This window comes from Pan paniscus, chromosome 5 (assembly GCF_029289425.2).
Source record: "Pan paniscus chromosome 5, NHGRI_mPanPan1-v2.0_pri, whole genome shotgun sequence".
In the NCBI taxonomy this organism is placed as follows: domain Eukaryota; kingdom Metazoa; phylum Chordata; class Mammalia; order Primates; family Hominidae; genus Pan; species Pan paniscus.
Window position 1 is genome coordinate 177,860,934 of NC_073254.2, and position 17,782 is coordinate 177,878,715.

At 47.3% G+C, this 17,782-nt stretch overlaps 1 protein-coding gene across 1 annotated transcript in view; it reads left to right on the plus strand.

The window, feature by feature from the left end:
* Positions 1-17,782, plus strand: part of SNX9 (sorting nexin 9) — a 218,391-nt gene that overhangs the window by 20,788 nt on the left and 179,821 nt on the right. The window contains exon 1 of the mRNA XM_063605047.1: positions 1-13,388. This exon is cut by the window's left edge and continues 20,788 nt beyond it. The gene's annotated coding sequence lies outside the window, so the exon portion shown is untranslated. The remainder of the gene's footprint in view (positions 13,389-17,782) is intronic.

Genomic DNA, 17,782 nt, shown 5'->3' on the forward strand with positions numbered 1-17,782 from the left:
TCTGATCTCTCTTTCTTTTCTCCACACAGGATAGATCTTATGTTAAGTGTTCTTGCCATAGTTTTCTTTTTAGTGGCAAAAAAAAAAAAGAGGGAGTACAGCAGCTGTGAATAGAGATTATAGATAATTATGGATTCTTGTTTAGCATGCTTTCAGATTTAACTCATTATGGTCTAACCAAGGGGATTTAGTCTCATATAAAAAGAAGTTCACAGGTAGAGCAGTTTCAGGGCTAATTCAGTAACTCAAAAAGGTGCTTCCATTTCTTCAAGGATCCAAGTTGTTTACATTTCTTCAGTCTACCAGACTCAATAGACTTATTTTGCCTCGGGCTGTTTCCTTTCATCATCACAAGGTGGTTGCCAAATCCCGAGATTAAAAACAGCCATGGTTAAGTCCAGAGAAGAACAAGGATCTGTGTCTTTTTTTTCCCCTCTATTTTCAAAGGAAGAGAAAAAAAATCTTTCCAGAAGCCTCCAGATTTCCCCCAATGTCTAATCGGCCAGAACAGGTCACATATTCCCTCCTAAGCCAGTCACTGGGACCACCATAATTGCCTGGGGTCATCAAGATTCTGCTTCTGTAACCGCCCAAGGGGTTCACCTTGCCCCGCTGCCTAGACAGAGCCAATTTGTCAAGACACGGGAATTGCAATAGAGAAAGAGTAATATACGCAGAGCTGGCTGTGTGGGAGACTGGAGTTTTATTATTACTCAAATCAGTCTCCCTGATCATTGGGGAGCAGAGTTTTTAAAGATAATTTGGTGGGTGGGGGAAAGCCAGTAAGCCAGGAGTACTGGTTGGTCAGAGATGAAATCACGGGGAGTCAAAGCTGTCTTGTGCTGAATCAGTTCCTAGGTGGGGGCCACAAGATCAGGTGAGCCAGTTTATTGATCGGGGTGGTGCCAGCTGCTCCATCAAGTGCAGGGTCTGCAAAATATCTCAAGCACTGATTTCTAGGAGCAGTTTAGGGAGGGTCAGAATCTTGTAGCCTCCAGCTGCACGACTCCTAAATCATAATTTCTAATCTTGTGGCTAATGTTAGTCCTACAAAGGCAATCTAGTCCCCAAGCAAGAAGGAGGTCTGCTTTGGCAAAGAGCTATTAGTGTCTTTGTTTAAACTATAAACTAAGTTTCTCCCAAAGTTAGTTCAGCTTACGCCCAGGAATGAACACAGACAGCTTGGAGGTGAGAAGCAAGATGCAGTCGGTTAAGTTAGATCTCTCTCACTGTCTCAGTCATAATTTTGCAAAGGCAGTTTCACTTCTAGGACAGAAAATGGGAAGCACAGATAGGATAGAAACCTGGACAAGAGGAGGATTCTACTGGAAGGAAGCAGTTGGGTGGCTGCATTTTTTGGATGCTTCCTGTTTTGAGACATAAAAGTGCTTTGTTGAAGGTGGGTCTGTCTGACGTGCGTCACACATTGTATGAACTGAGCAACATGCATGTTGTGAGCGTGGACGTCAGCACGTCCTAAGTCTGCTCTGTGCCTCTGAGTTTCAGAAGCAAAATTTCTGAGTGAGGGCTCTCCCTGTCACCTGTGCAGCTATCGCAACCTCAAAGCATCCAAGACTATGGTCGGAATAGCAGCGCAGGTGTTACAGGAAAGGGGTCCTGATCCAGATCCCAAGAGAGGGTTCTTGGATCTTGTGCAAGAAAGAATTCAGGGTGAGTCCATAGAATAAAGTGAAAGCAAGTGTATTAAGAAAGAAAAGGAATAAAGAATGGCTACTCCATAGACAGAGCAGCCCCGAGGGCTGCTGGTTGCCCATTTTTATGGTTGTTTCTTGATGATATGCTAAACAAGGGGTGAATCTCATGTCTCCCCTTTTTAGACCATGCAGGGTAACTTCCTGACATTGCCATGGCACTTGTAAACTGTCATGGTGCAGGTGGGAGTGTAGCAGTGAGGACGACCAGAGGTCACTCTCGTGGCCATCTTGGTCTTGGTGAGATAGGGCCGGCTTCTTTACTGCAACCTGCTTTATCAGCAAGGTCTTTATGACCTGCATCTTGTGCTGACCTCTTATCTCATCTTGTGACTTAGAATGCCTTAACAGTCTGGGAATGCAGCCCAGTAGGTCTCCGCCTCGTTTTACCCAGCTCTGTATTCAAGATGGAGTTGCTCTGGTTCGCATGCCTCTGACACGGGGAGAAATTCTCCCTCTCAGCCATCTCTCTCCTAGTGGCCTCTCTCAGCATCATATGTTAGTCACTCCTCCCTTCCTGGTAGGGAAGAGAATGCGTCCGGGTTAGAAAAACACCAGCTGAGAGTTTATAGACATTTCTCTTTGAACATGTGGAACAACAAAGACTACTGATAGACTGTTGGGCATAATTTTAGAATTTGCCTTATTTTCTCAAAGATTAAAGAAAGAAAAGGCCATTTTCCCACTATTCGATTTAACTCACTCGGATTATACGGTGACAATGTCACTCACTGATTTAAGCTTGAATGTGAGAGATTTAAAAGCAATGGCTTGAAAGGAGTTGTTTTGCATCTTAAAAGAAACCACGACTTCAGAGTGATTTTGATTTTCCATTCCTACAAAGGAAGAAATGAAGCTAAATGCTTTTAATCCTAAAACTGCCCTTTCAGAATTTCTGGGATCACTGTTGCAAGGCAGAAGTGGAGAACTACCCATTGGATGCCTCTCCAGGAGTCACATCTGTCTCCTCAGACTTTGATCTTCTCAGACATTGTTGGAGAGGCAGGGACAGAAAGTTCAGGTGCTACGGAAAGACAGTGTGGGTCAGACCACACAGTGTTCCTTTGAAACCAGACTCCTTTTCAAGTGTGTCCTTTGAGGTGAGACATAACATCAGCTGACTAACAAGATGTTTGCCAGTAATCACATCTGATGACAGTAAATGTCAGTCTCCCAACACAATTTCTATTTTATTTCAGTAATACCATCCTCAGTGGTTTGCTTGAAAGGGTTAAATTAGCTAGGCATGGTGGCTCATGCCTGTAATCCCTACACTTTGGGAGGCTGAGGTAAGCAGATCACTTGAGGTCAGGAGTTCAAGACCAGCCTGGGCAACATGGTGAAACCCTGTCTCTACAAAAAATACAAAAATTGGCTGGGCGTGGTGGCAAGTGCCTGTAGACCCAGGTACTTGGGGGGCTGAGGCAGGAGGATTGCTTGAACCCAGGAGGTGGAGGTTGCAGTGAGCCGAGATTGCTCCTCTGCACTCTGCACTCTAGCTGGGCAACAGAGTGAGACTCTGTCTAAAAAAAAAAAAAAAAAAAAAAAGAGTTAAATTGGAAAATGTATGTCTTGGTGCTCTGTAAATTGCAAAGCTCTACATAAGTATGATTCCCTGTCTTTATAAATTTGCAATCTGGTGTGCCATGTCTGGGGACAATAACTCCTTCATCGCTCCAGGCACAGAGTTCTGGATTGAGGTCCTGGCTTCTGCTTCTCCAAGATTATCCAAATTTCTTGCTCCTTGAAGGTGGACTTTGAGGACCAGCATAACTTGTGTACCCCATAGCTTCTAATGCAGCAAGCAGGGAATAGACACTCCAGCAAGCAAGTGAATAAGCAAAGAAAACCAGGCCCCCGAGACGCAGGCGGATCCCCAGGCGGATCCCCAGAGGCAACAGAGTCAAATACGCGGGAAAGGATCTGATTCCGGCCAGCAGAGGGCAGGAGCGAGAGGAAGCCGGGCATCTCAGCAACAAAGCAGGCTGTGCCAACCTGCGGCCGAGGGCCAGATCGCAAGCCCCGGTGCAGAGAGGACGCCCAGAGAATCCAGCTAATTCTGACAGCCTTTCCTTTGGACTTTAGCTGTAATGTGTGTGCGCTCCATTATCTCACACATCACTGCACTGAATTCCACTTCAACTTCCACCCCCTCCCCCCACCAGGAGCTAGCAGTTAAGATATTTACCAAGATGGTGCTGCCTCTCTAGTAAAACTCAGGAGGATTAAAATAATAATAAACAAACCGAGGGAGGGAGTCCAGAAAAGTGGACTAGGAAGCACAACACAGAAGCAGCTTCAGCACTGGAAAATATTCAGTCGTAAGAATCACCATGCATTCCCTCAGTGCTCGGCAGCCACTTTCTCACTTGAGCCCCATACTCTTTGTATGAGGTGGCTACTTGTGGAGTGCCGTGTCTAAGTCACCCTGCATGGGAGAGGCAGCATCAGGATTCTAACTCAGGATCCTGGGGCCTTATCCACGGCACTCTGTTACCAGGGACACGCTCATTCACTCAACAAACCTTCACGGACTGCCCATCAGTTCTTGTGCCAGGTATACAGAAGGGAAGGACATGGTCCTGTCCTCCAAGAGCTCATCCTGCAAAAGAGCATGGATACTAATAAACAGTCACAGTTTGGTATGACATGGCCATGACAGAGAAGAGTCACCCAACGCAAACTGGGAGGGCCAGTGAACATTTCCAGGAGGAAGTGACAGAAGTCGCCCTGCTGATGACCTCAGTGACACCATTCATTTTACCACTATGTACCAGAAAATTGTCATAATCTACAGTGACCACAGATGTGCACAGGGCACCCTCCACCTCTTTGCAATGCCCCTTGCACAGCCATACTGGGAAGCTTGCAGCTGAACCAAGCTTTGAAGGATGACTAGAAGGGGCAGGCAATCAAAGAAGGGAATAGGGGCTAGGGCTGGCGTCGGGTGGAGGGATTCTGGGTGAAGGGGTTGGCACCAGCATAGGGGGTAGGCCTGAGAAACGTCCCCACAGCTGGAGCGTAGGTCTCAGGAGGAATGGTAACAAGAAGACTAAGAAGCAGATGGGGAGGCCAGGAGTTCGAGCAGCTTGGGCAACATAGCAGGACCTCATCTCCACAAAAAGAAATTAAAAATTAGCCGGCCGTGGTGGTGCATGCCTGTAGTCCCAGTTACTCAGGAGGCTGAGGCAGGAGGATCACTTGAGCCCAGGAGTTCAAAGTTACAGTGAGGTGTGATCTCACTGCTGCACTCCAGCCTCCAAGGTCTTCAGAGCAAGACCCTATCAAAAAAGAAAAGAAAAGAAAAGAAAGAAGGAAGGAAGGAAGGAAAGAAGGAAAGAGAAAGAGAGAAAGAAAGAAGGAAAGAAAGAAAGAAAAAGAGAGAGAGAGGAAGGAAGGAAGGAAAAAGAAAAGAAAGAAAAAAGAAGCAGATGAGGCCAGGTCACCTAAAAGGCCTTTTCTACCATGCCAAGGAGCCTAGATGTTACATGGAATGCTATGAGGGTGTTTGGGAGAATATTATACAGGGAAATGGCAATATCATAAATGTGATTTCAGAAATATCATTACTCTAGCAGCATGGAGAATGGATTCGAGAGCGGCAAGTCTGGGGATAGGAGAGCAGTGAGGAGCTTCCCGATGATCCCAGAGCGAAATGACAAGGGCCTGGGGAAAAGACAGTCTTGGTGGGGGCAGAGGAAGGGGAGGCTTCCGGAGTTGGGCAGGAAGAAGAACAGATCAAATCTACTAACTAAACAATGGTAAGTGGGAGAGGTCAGGGGTAAGGATGACTGAAGGCTCTGGCTGGGGTCACTGGGCACATGGTGACACCATGTCCCCTGGATAAGCCCCATGAGGGTGGGACTGTGGCTGAGTCACAGCTGTATGGTCAGCACGTGTAGTGACTAGCAGGTAATGGGTGTCTGAGAAGTATTTATGGGGTGAACGCTAGCATGGATGCCTGCGTGAGCAAGACAGGTAGGGATGATGGAACCTGTTGAGTAGGAGACACCTGAGAGATGGTCACAGGAAGCTGTGCAGCAGGAAGTTGCACAGATGAGACCTGAGTTCAACAGGGAGACCTGAACTGAAGGCAGGGATCTGGGAAGCAGTGGCATTCACGTTCCCAGTGAGGACAGTGGAAGAAGACCTCAGGTCCTGAAAAACGCCAACAGCTGAAGGGCCAGCAGAGGAACCTGTGCCCTCAGAGAAGGTTTAAAATCATGGCAAGGAACAATGATGGTGTTGAGAGTTTCAAAAGACAGGAGTCTCTGGGAGGCCAAGTAGAATAAGGAGTGAAATTTACCTATTGAATTTGGCAACCTGGACGTCAGAAGTCACACGGCCCTGGCTGGTAGGAATTCTGAGTCATGCAGGCTGTGGGCAGGGGACCATGACATCTAGCTGAAGCCATGCAAAGATGGGGCCTGAGAGCCAAACCAGGCTGTGACATGCTAGAGCTGGCCCTGATGGGTCCAGGAGCACTCATGTTTAAATTTTCAGGAAATTTGCAAGCTGGTTGTTAAACACAGCCATTATTAAAAATTAAATGGGTCAGGCGCAGTGGTTTACGCCTGTAATCCCAACACTTTGGGAGGCTGAGGCTGGTGGATCACTTGAGGTCAGGAGTTTGAGGTCAGCATGGCCAATATGGTGAAACCCTGTCTCTAGTAAAAATACAAAAATTAGCTGGGCGTGGTGGCGGGCGCCTGTAGTCCCAGCTACTCAAGAGGCTGAGGTGTGAGCTTTGAGTCCAGGTGGTTGAGGCTGAAGCGAGCCATGATCATGCCACTGCACTCTAGCCTGGGCAACAGAGGGAGACCCTGTCTCCAAATAAATAAAGAAATAAATAAGAAAAATAAATAAAAGTTTAATGATATAAACTTACAAATTGAATAGATTATACTAAAAACAAAAGTAATAAACACTTAAAGCTCATCACTTCCTAGTGATTTACACTTTACTATTACCTATGCCATCAGTTTGTTTTTTTGTTTGTTTGTTTGTTTTTTGTTTTTTGTTTTTAGATGGAGTCTTGCTGTGTTTCCCGGCTGGACTACAGTGGTGTGAACTTGGCTCACTGCAACTTCTGCCTCCCAGGTTCAAGCAATTCCCCTGCCTCAGCCTCCCGAGTAGCTGGGACTACGGGCGTGCACCACCACACTGGCTAATTTTTTTAATCTTTTTTTTAGTAGAGATGGGGTTTCACCATGTTGGCCAGGATGGTCTCGATCTCCTGACCTCGTGATCTGCCCGCCTTGGCCTCCCAAAATGCTGGGATTACAGGCGTTAGCCACCACGCCTGGGCCATCAAGGTTATTTACATCTGCGTGTCTGAGTGGAGGAAGCATTATATAACCCTGTTCTGCTGCACATCTCTTTCCACCTCCGCATTCAGTGACTTCTTACTGACAGCTGGAAATTGGCCATGGGGGCAGTATTTACACCACAGAAATTGGCAAATGTACATTTCAGGACTCTTCTTCCAGAGAGCCTGTTGTGCACATTTACTAGCACACCATTAAAACCAGGCCACAGGGTGTCACCATCCACATTTCTCCCCCAGAGAGTGTCCAAAGGTTCAAATCGCAAAGTAGGGAGCTCAAGTCTGAGCCAGAGCGGCCTCTATCTCAATCAGTCTGGTGAGGCTGGTATAGCAGAGCTGGGGTGACAGCCAAGCGTTTAGACAAGGACAGTTCTTAGCCTCAGGAGATGCCAGTGTCACAGCTTCAGATAGCTCTCTGTCCAGGTGCAGGTGCAGGACCAGCCAGTGAGGGTACAGAGGATATGGGGACTGGGAGGAAGTAGTTTCCGGTTGCCTGGCCTGACATTCAGGGCTGGATTTGAGGCCCAGAAGAAATCTAGGATCAGGGCAGACGCCAGCTGGTGGCCTGATCACCTACACTGGCCTGGGTGGGGGACAGGGAGTTGCACAGACTGACTCCCTTCCTACTCCCTCATGGAGAAGGGTCTTCAACACCTTTGCAGGTCCTTCCCATTGCCCCAGGCCTGGCTGAGGCAAGCAGGTAGGGAGCGAGAGGGCAGGCTGGGGAAGGCAGTGTCTGGCAACACAGCCGGGGGAAAAGAGATTTATTTTACAACAACAAGAAGACTAATAAAAATAATTTCAAAAAAATCTGATGGATAACATGAATCACCCTCGTATGAATCACTAGTTACACTTGGTGGTGTACCAAGGAGAAGGAGAGAGCTGTGGGAGTCAGGGTGCATTGTCTGCAGAGAATTTAAAAATAGGAAGAAAAACACTGCAGTGGTCTGCTTTCTATTATCGCCATGTGTGGCGATTGTAAACAATGGCAGACGCACCCCCACACCACTGGTTACACCCCAGACATGCATTTTTGCCTGTGTTCTAGGTAATCAGTTGATTGTATTAGAACAGCTGACACATTCTTCTTTAGTTCCTTTTTGTGGCGTTAGTTTCATAGAATCACTTATTTTGGGGGAATTGGAGGCATGTCTTGTTTTTCCATTCAGACAACAACATGTATCAAGCAGTCTATGATGTGCTGTCTGTCAGTTGCACTTGGAGTTCAAGAGCATTCTTAAAGACGCAATTTGTGTTTTGGAAAAATGGGTAGAGAGCCTTGTTTTGTGTGTGCGGTCAAATAAGTCAGAAGTTGGTTATGAGTCACCACTCTCCTACTAGTCTAGCATTGTACCCTGCACAGCAAAAAGGGGTTGTAAGCATTAAAAGGGGGCTTTTGAAAAAGCACAGGATATGGAAAGGCGGCCTAGAAGCAAGTTCTGGTGCACGTGAACCGTGTGACCTTAGAAGCCGCATCCCACTGAGCTGTTCTGAGCCTCGGTTTCTCCGTTGGTAGAATGGGGCTAATAGTACCTGACCAGCTGTTCCCAGGCTACCGCCAAGGGCCAGTGGAAGCAGGTGCAGGAAGGGATGACGCACACATGAGCTCTTAAGACAGCTTCATTCCTCAGGATTCAAGAAGGGGGAAGGAGAGCCCAGGGCCAGCACATCTGGGGAGGTTCAATATAGATTTAGGTCTGGAATTTCCATTTTCACTGCAGATATGGTGTGCTGAGAAAAGTTCGAGGGCATCAGAATGAAAATTGGAACTTGAGAAACTGGGTAAACGTCGCAGCAGGAAGGGAGCCAGGCTGGAGCTCTCTGGAGTGGGGCACACCGCAGGGAGCACGGCCAGAAGATGGGAGAGGTCACAGGTGGGGCCGTGCCTCTCACAAGCTCAGGGTGCCCTGTGGGGCCGGGAGGGGCAGAGCACAAGCTCAGGGTGCCCTGTGGGGCCGGGAGGGGCAGAGTAGGTCTAGAAGCCGCCCTGGGGGCAGTGCCCCCACCATCACCTGCCAACTGGCAGATCTGATTGTAGCCAGAAGCCTCTTCTCTTTTCACTGGGTTCATTGCAGTTTTCAAGCGTGCAGTTCCTTCTATGAAGGAAGGTGGTAGGAAGCCTATGAATCCCACCAAAGCTTCCAAAGCAGATGGCCCTGTGGCCTGTTTCTGGTTCATTGCTGTAGGGGAGGAAAGATAATTTTTTCTTCGGCTCTCATAAATTCTTAGTTGGAATGTACCCCTGTAACAAAAGACAGGTTAACAGGAGAAAAACAAAAAGAAGTTTAGTATCATGTATATTTAATGTGCACGTGGAACAAACAGAAGTTTAGTATCATGTGTATTTAATATGCACATGGAAGATACCAGGGAGAGATGCCTTTGAATTCCAGCTTAGACAGTATCTTCAACAAAGAACAGCTAATATTTAGAGAAGTGACAAGGAAAAGGAAAAGGAAAAGGAAAAGGACTCTGAAGAGTGTCCTGGAGCCCGCTGTGGCTAGGGAGGATGCAGTGGGGGTGGGGGGAAGTATTTTTTAAAATATTTTAAAAATAAAAGCAGAAAAGGATCTCGAGTCTCTAGGGGGCAGCAACTTAGGGAGAAGCAAATAACTGGCAGAGGAAGGCTGTTCGGTGAGGCTTGCCCATGTGGGTTCCTCCAGTACCATCTCCAGGCTGACAGGGTTTGAAATTGTCTTCCGTGGTTAACCTTTGTTCTCCCTGGTGGAAGGGGGACAGGACACCTTTTGTCTTTGTGCCCCGCTTTAGGCAAATAGAGGGAGGGCAGAGAGCTCTCCTGCATCTGCTTTTTAATGGCCTTCAGCTCAACAATCCTTATGCATATTTGGGGGTTGCATATTCTCCTCTTCCAAGCTACACAGATTATACATCTCAATGTAAAACACGAACTTTTTCTTCATTACCTAGAAAGTGAGGGAAGTCACGCCCAGAGGGTGCTGATGTAGGCCTGGTGATGAGGGTATAGGTGGCCACCATCCCAGGTGGGCTCCACCTCTGCCCTCTGTGATGTGGAGTAGGGGCTGGGGCTCCTTGGGTACAAGGCAGGGAAAAGGGGAGGGCAGCGGGGTTGAGGAAGCTGCTCCGGGCTTCCAGGCCAGATCATCCCAGAATGAAAGGAGTTTTCCCCATGGATCTCCAGGCCTTCTCCATGGAATTTAGACAGCTGAAGGCAGACACAGGTCCCTGCGGGGAAGTACCTGCTCCCTCTTCTAACAAGTGCAAAGCAAGCAGGGCAAGGCTCCGAAGGGAACAGCTGGAGCAGGCCCAACCCCAGGTGGCCCTGGGGTTCCGTGGTTGACCCGGAAGCAAGTCAGGCAGGGAGCCAGGAATGTGGTGACTCACATTAGCTATGTGGAGAGAGACCAGGGAGCGTCCCTTCCAGGTGGAACCCCTCCTCCTCCATGAGTCACCCAGCTCCATACACCTGCCTGATTCCAGCAGCCCAACCCACCTGTGCCAACTAGCAGCTTATGTTTCTCATGTGCTTGCCTGTCTGTCCTATTGACAATTCCTCAAAACACCAAGGGGAGGTAGTGTGAAATGTTATCCTGGAAAACCTTTGTGAGTTAGAAAACGTGGCCAAGTGCCCCCAGTTGATGACTGGCAAATCTAGAATCAGCCTCATGACGTTTCCAGTGTGTTACACAAACCATCCAGCCTTGCTGCTTCTCCAAATACTGTATCTATGAAGTATGCCAGACTCTCGGCAGAGAGGATTTCTACGGCAGTGGAAGACAGCAAAGCAGGTGTCAAGGTTCATTAATCTCATCTTGGTCCCTTTCTGAAAACTGACACACTATATCCAGGTTGCTTTTTAAAGCTCTGTGTACGTATCATGCAAATGTATACTTGCTTTGTGTATGCATGTTTAGGACTATTTCTGATCCAGATGCTGTACTAAATTAAGCTAGTTTTAATGATGTTATTCTGGAGCTAAAATAGTCTTCCGTGGTATTTCCCATGGCTGTGCTCTGTCTAGTATATTTCCAAGTCATTACCCAGCTCGTGGTCATTGGCGTTCACATTGAAGTGGCCACAGATAGAGAATCACACAAGCTTCACATTGAATTCAGTCCATTAAGGCCTTTTCCTTGGTAAAACTGAGGGGGAAATGTAAATTGAAGCAGCAGTAACCAGCAAATAGACCTTCTCCCAATCTACCCGAAACTGGCTCTCTGCCCTCAACCATGTTCAAAAGCCTTTGCTATAAATGTACAGAGGAAGTAAACTTTAACCACACCGGGGCTCTAAAAAATGACTCTGGTTTCTGTATGTGACTTTCGTAAATCAGTTTAATTACGTCACATTTCCACCTCAAATGTATGATAACAAGGTCCGAATTGCCCAGTAGAAGGCAGAAAGAAAAAAAATCCGGATGTTTTTGTCATATGGAACCTTCCTACACAGTCTGTTTTTCCCCTGGAGCTGACGATGAATCACTTCTCAACACTGGCGGGGCCATCACGTGGCCGGCATGGAGCTCGCCTGGAGGAGCGAGGTTGAGGCAAGCTCTGTGCAGGAATGTGGCTGCAGTGATGTGGCCTGACACTTCCTTAGGGAGTCCAAATGTGACTAAGGCTTTTTCTCAGTTCTGTATGGAATGAATAACCACATGTGAGAAGATGTACAGCTCCTGCCTTGCAACACTGAGCTGGAAAATTTGCTGGTAGCACGTAACATCTCTTGCAAAGTATAATTACAGATACCTGTGCTCTGAGGGTTTGCACGGAAATAATTCAACCTAAAATAGTAACAAAGGCTGAGTATAAACCTGTGATGTATTATTTTGGTGCAAAAGTAACTGCGGTTTTTACCATTACTTTTAATGGCAAAGATTGCAATTACTTTTGTGCCAACCTAATAGATTATCTAAAAAGGAACAGGAAGAATGCCAAGAGTTAACAAGCCTATTAGGGTTAGAAAGAGACTCCTCTTGCTTTGACAATGGGCGTTACCCTCAGGGACACCGAGCCCTTCCACTCGGATCTGATCTCCTCCACAAAGAATTAGATGGGAGATATTTATGGGCAAGTATTTGGGCATGGATAGTCCCACTCCCACCACATTGCAGAGGGGCATGGAGGCACACAGCTACAACTGTGGGGGCTTTGGGTGTTCATTTTGAAATGTATTTGTTTTTTTTGTTTGTTTGTTTGGTTTTTGAGATGGAGTCTCACTCTGTCGCCTAGGCTGGAGTGCAGTGGCGTGATCTCGGCTCACTGCAAGCTCCACCTCCCGGGTTCATGCCATTCTCCTGCCTCAGCCTCCCAAGTAGCTGGGACTACAGGCGCCCGCCACCACGCCTGGCTAATTTTTTGTATTTTTAGTAGAGACAGGGTTTCACCGTGTTAGCCAGGATGGTCTCGATCTCCTGACCTCGTGGTCCACCTGCCTCAGCCTCCCAAAGTGCTGGGATTACAGGTGTGAGCCACCGCGCCCTGCCTGAAATGTATTTGTTTTGTTTTATCATTTGAGCGTAGTTTAGTAATTTTCCAGAGAGAGAGGACCTGGCATAGATTCAGCAGTGTCACCCTCAAGAGCCAAAATGTTCACATCTGCTAATGTTCCATCCTGACCCTCCTGCTGTAATATTTCTTCACAGGGGAGCTTTGGAAACAAGTAGGGTATGAGTCAGGAAAGCCTATCCGTGCAGACTCCTTTGCACCAAAAATCTTCTAAAAGGTCTTGGGTCCATGAGCATTGTTGTCTGGGAGCATGTTTCCTCACCAAATTATCCTTAAAAAAAGATCTTTTAAAAACAGCTCATTGTCATCAAGACAATATTTACAGCACACACATATTTTCCAGAAGATTTTAATAAATAGTTGGTGAACTATCTTGTCACTAACTTAGTCCCCGCTTAACTTTGTCTGGGTGTGAGTATGATGCTTCATTTTAACTTGTTTTGAATTCAGACACCTGGACACAACAATGGACACCTACTGAGTCCTCTGTCCACTCACAATAATTCCCAGCTCTCTGGTAACTCTGGTCCCCCATTTCAAAGGGATGAACTTGTCACAGGTCACCTGCCTCCTGTCTATAATAGTGTGGACAAGGATAGCGACCTTACCCAGGCTTAGCCACTCACTGGCGCTTCCCCTGGAATATAAAATGGAAGAAAGAAATCTTTCCTATTGCTGGACTCAAAATGTGTAACTTGGTGCTCCCCAGACCACGTTCCATGCTCCCCACCTTGCACTGAGGCGCGTGGAAGTTGGCCTACAGCAACAAGAGACAGAGCCCTGAAAGCTTCTCAGACTTCAGTCCTGCCCTTCCACAAGCTCTGCGGAGGCCTGGTCCTGCTTCTACTGGACACTTCTCAGGTATTACATTTTTCTTGTTTGCTTAACTCTGGATGATTGTACCCCGTAGAACCAAAAGATTCCTAACTACTATCTTGGAATCCCATCCTTCTGTGGGGCTCGGGATGCCAGCTGATTGAACAAGCCTTGTGGCTTCTCTCAGGCACTGACTCTGAGTTCTGTATGAGGGGCTTCTGGACACTTGGGTGTGAAATCTGGCCCATTGATTCTAAGGATGTGTAATCACTGAAACCTGTACCCCCAATAAATCTTTGTTTCCTCAACTGTAAAATGAGAGAAACTCTTTTGAAAATGTGAATATGATAAAGTGCAAAATGCTTGGACATTGGGGTTAGCCTTGGGATAAAGCCACGTTCAGGGTCGCAGTTTCCTCATTGGGTTGTTTTGAAAATTAGAAATATATATAGGTAAATGTACCGAGTATGTGACAAGTACTAAATGAAAGGTACTTTTATTGTTACTATTACTAATTACTCCTTCAACTGTTACTAGCGCTGCTTCTCCTCCTCGTCCTAATGAATGTGAAAGCTCTTTGTCATCTATAAATGTCAGTTCCCCAATAAAGACATACTCAGAGGATCTGCCTTCAATATGAAGCTGCCTCTGACTGTCTCATCTTTCGTACTCAGCTGGAGGTATTTCGCTTGCTGGCACTTTAACGCCCCTGCTCTGAGCGGTTGAGCTAGCACAAGGGCCATACAGAAGTAGAAACAGACTTTCTTTTCTCTGTCTTTGAATAAGAAAAGATGAAGCAAAGCCATGATGGGAATGCTGTCAACGCTGGTGACAGTGAGGCCTGGACGCCTGTCCTCAGGCCACTTCACTGCTCCGAGTTTTCTCATCTGTAGAGCCAGGATGATGGCAGCACCTACCTCATGGGGTCATTAGAAAGACTGAGGGTAGTATGTGGAAAGTGGGGCCCGACACAAATTATTTTCATGGCGACCCTCTAGCAGCCATGAAGTCTATCCCTGCATTACGGCGAACCTTCCATGTGTTTTTCCTCAATCAGCAATTTTCCTACTAGGTCATCATTTTGGGGAAGAGATAAATCAAACCTCCTTCCCTGAACATTTATTACTTTATTTGGGTTTTTTAGGAACTGAAATTTGCATTCAATGCAAGTTAAACGGAACAATTTTGACTGTTCAAATGTACCACAATCTCAGTTCATATGAAGATCCTGTTTTCTCTTTAATCACAAATCATTTTAAAACAAAAGTTAAAGGAATTTCATTCTAGAAAATTGTTTAAAAAGTGACATGTTGAAGATGAAAGTATGTCTTGGGTTCCCAACGTCAGGCCAGAATTGATTCCCAGAACTGCCCTGGTAAATGGTAATACTTTGAGGCCCTCGGGGGTGCAATGGGGAGGTGCAGGGCATGTGACCTCAGAGTGGGGGCTCCTGGGGGGATGGCTGGGCCATGTCTGCTGCCTCACAGGCCATCAGGGAGTAGGGGGATCTACTCTTCCTGGTTTGTCCAGGACCATCCCAGTTTTAAAACAAGAGTCTCAGGCCCAGGTACTTCCTCAGTCCCAGGTGAACTGGGACAGTTGGCCACCCCAGTCTGACCTGTCTCATGTTCCTCTGACCCTTCGGTCTCACCATCCACGCTAACCCCCGCCTAACCTACTCCATAGACTTTTCTTAAATTTTGTTTTTCCTTCCTTTACCTACATGGCAGAAGACAAATATAACAGAAGGAAAGAAAGTGACTGGGGAGAGATAATTAAGTGGGGTTGGAAATGATTGTTTCTTACAGCCATGGCCTTGGAGTTGAAGGCCCGGCCCTGACTCTCCTCCCAGCTCAGGACCTCAGCAGCGGTCAACACCACCCTGGGGCTCAGCAGCACTCTGGGTTTAGCGTGATGGCTGTTTTGTCTTTTACTTTTACATAAATGTTTTTAAAAGCAGATGAACTGGCACCGTTGACACCATACTTCACTTCCTCTTCATACCCTTTCTCTGTGGGGTGTAGAGCGGGTCAGGAAAGATGTTTCCCCTTTCCAGCCAGAGGAAATACATTTGCAATTCAAATGAACCCTAACAGCAAATTGCTCTTGCCTGGTACTTTTTTTAACGTAAAATTTCCTGGGGACAAGTTGTTTCTCATGACTCTCAAAGTACCATACTCATATTGTTGCAAACCAGAAAAACAGAGAAGAAAATTTTGAAACGCACATGTCATCTCAGAGGTCACTTTTTAAAAACACAATTGGCCAGGCGCGGTGGCTCAAGCCTGTAATCCCAGCACTTTGGGAGACTGAAGCAGGCAGATCACCTGAGGTCAAGAGTTTGAGACCAGCCTGGCCAACATGGGGAAACCCCGTCTCTACCAAAAATACAAAAATTAGCCTGGTGTGGTGGCAGGAGGCTGTAATCCCAGCTACTCGGGAGGCTGGAGCAGGAGAATCACTTGAACCCGGGAGGCAGAGGTTGCAGTGAGCTGAGATTGTACCACTGCACTCCAGCCTGGGCGACAGAGCAAGACTCCGTTCCAAAAATAAATAAATAAATAAATAAATAAATAAATAAATACACACTTAATAGCAACATAAGCAGTGGACACTTTGGTGAGCAGTACTTGTTCAGATGAGCTATGCTGTCTTTCAGCAGAGCCACCAGCTCCAAGGATGCTCCTCGGGCCTCCCATGCAGCAACAGCAGCAGCAACAGCAGGCACTGCATTTCCCTCATTGCTAAGTGACAGCAGTTCTCTCTGTGTGTGATACTGAATTCACCAGAGAGCCTGGCATCGATCCGACCAACAATCAACAAATTTTTGCAGAGTTCTACTCTGATGCAGGCGCAGGCACCCCCATCTTCGTGGACAGGAAATACACTGAGCTGTACCAGCAGGAAGAGCACGCTGAGGCATGGGCAGCCAGGGGATTTCTCCTGGTCTGCGGAGGAAGGGAAAGCTCCTGGAGGACAGGGGATGTTGTGCTGAAGCCAAGACCTGAAGGCTGAGTAAGCGTCAGCCAGGGGAAGACAGAGAGGAAGGGCGATTCAGGCAGAGGGGGGGTTGCCTGTAAGGAGGCTCAGGGGCCAGGAGCATCCCTCCCGAGGGCAGCATGGGAGAAAGCCACAGTAGACACACCAAGGCTGGAGAAGGCCTGGCTGGAGCTGAGGATGTCAGGGAAGGAAGGAAGGGACAGAAAGGGCCAGGTCTGGAGGCCCGTGTGGAAGATTTTTGGTGGAGGCCCGTGTGGAGAGGCAGTGGAAGGAGAAGCACTGGGTGTGTTGCGGGGAGGGATCTGGGCCACACACCCAGCAGTGCTTGGAGATCGATGACAAATGCAGGTGAAAATGAGGGCCCAGATAACAGGTTGAAGAAGGAGAGCACCAGGGGTCTGAAAGCAGAACAGCAGCCCCCAGGACGTGGCTGGCTTCACGGGCAGGTGAGCTGAGCCAGCGCATGGTTGGGCTCAGTGCTTGAGTAAATGTTGTCACCATCTTGAAATGCTTAGTAATATTTGAACAAGAGGTCGTGCAGTCTCATTTTGCACCAGGTCTGCAAATTATATAGCTGATCCTGCCCAGGGCTGAACGTTTTCCACAGATCTATGCAGAATTTCGCACGGCTAATGGTACGTGGACTCCATCCAAGGCCTCCAGATTTTTTGTGGATCCCATCAGGCAGGACAGGAGTGTGAGGGAGGCTCACAGCGCCCAGCTCAGGGCCGACGGTGTCTGTGAGTGTGTCAGGGATGGTGTGTGGATAAAGTCCATCAGAGCAGTGCACGCATGGAAGACTTCCTGCTTGCCAGCCATGGAGACAGGAGACTGAGGGCATTTCAATAACATGAGCTTTGAGTTGGCTGCCTGAGTAAAGCAGGAATTTTCCTCACCCAAGTTTCATTTACTTTAATAAGTCAAACTAAAGAAATTCCACAAGTTCAAGCCAACACCAAATGGGTAAGCTATTTGCCAGAAAATACTTTTTAAAAATGATTTATTGGCCGGGTGCGGTGGCTCACGCTTGTAATCCCAGCACTTTGGGAGGCCGAGGCAGGCAGATCACGAGGTCAGGAGATCAAGACCACCCTGGCTAACATGGTGAAACCCCATCTCTACTAAAAAAAAAAATATATATACAAAAAATTAGCCAGGCATGGTGGCGGGCGCCTTTAGTCCCAGCTACTTGGGAGACTGAGGCAGGAGAATGGCATGAACCTGGGAGGCAGAGCTTGCAGTGAGCCGAGATCGCGCCACTGTACTCCAGCCTGGGCGACAGAGCGAGACTCCTTCTCAAAAAAAAAAAAAAAAAAAGATTTATTATTTTATTTGGCTAAGAATTTCATAGGATGCCTGAGTCTCATGCTAAACAAAATTTGCACTGAAAATAAAATTATTGTTGTAAAGGTTTAAAAGAAAATTTGTGAATATACCTA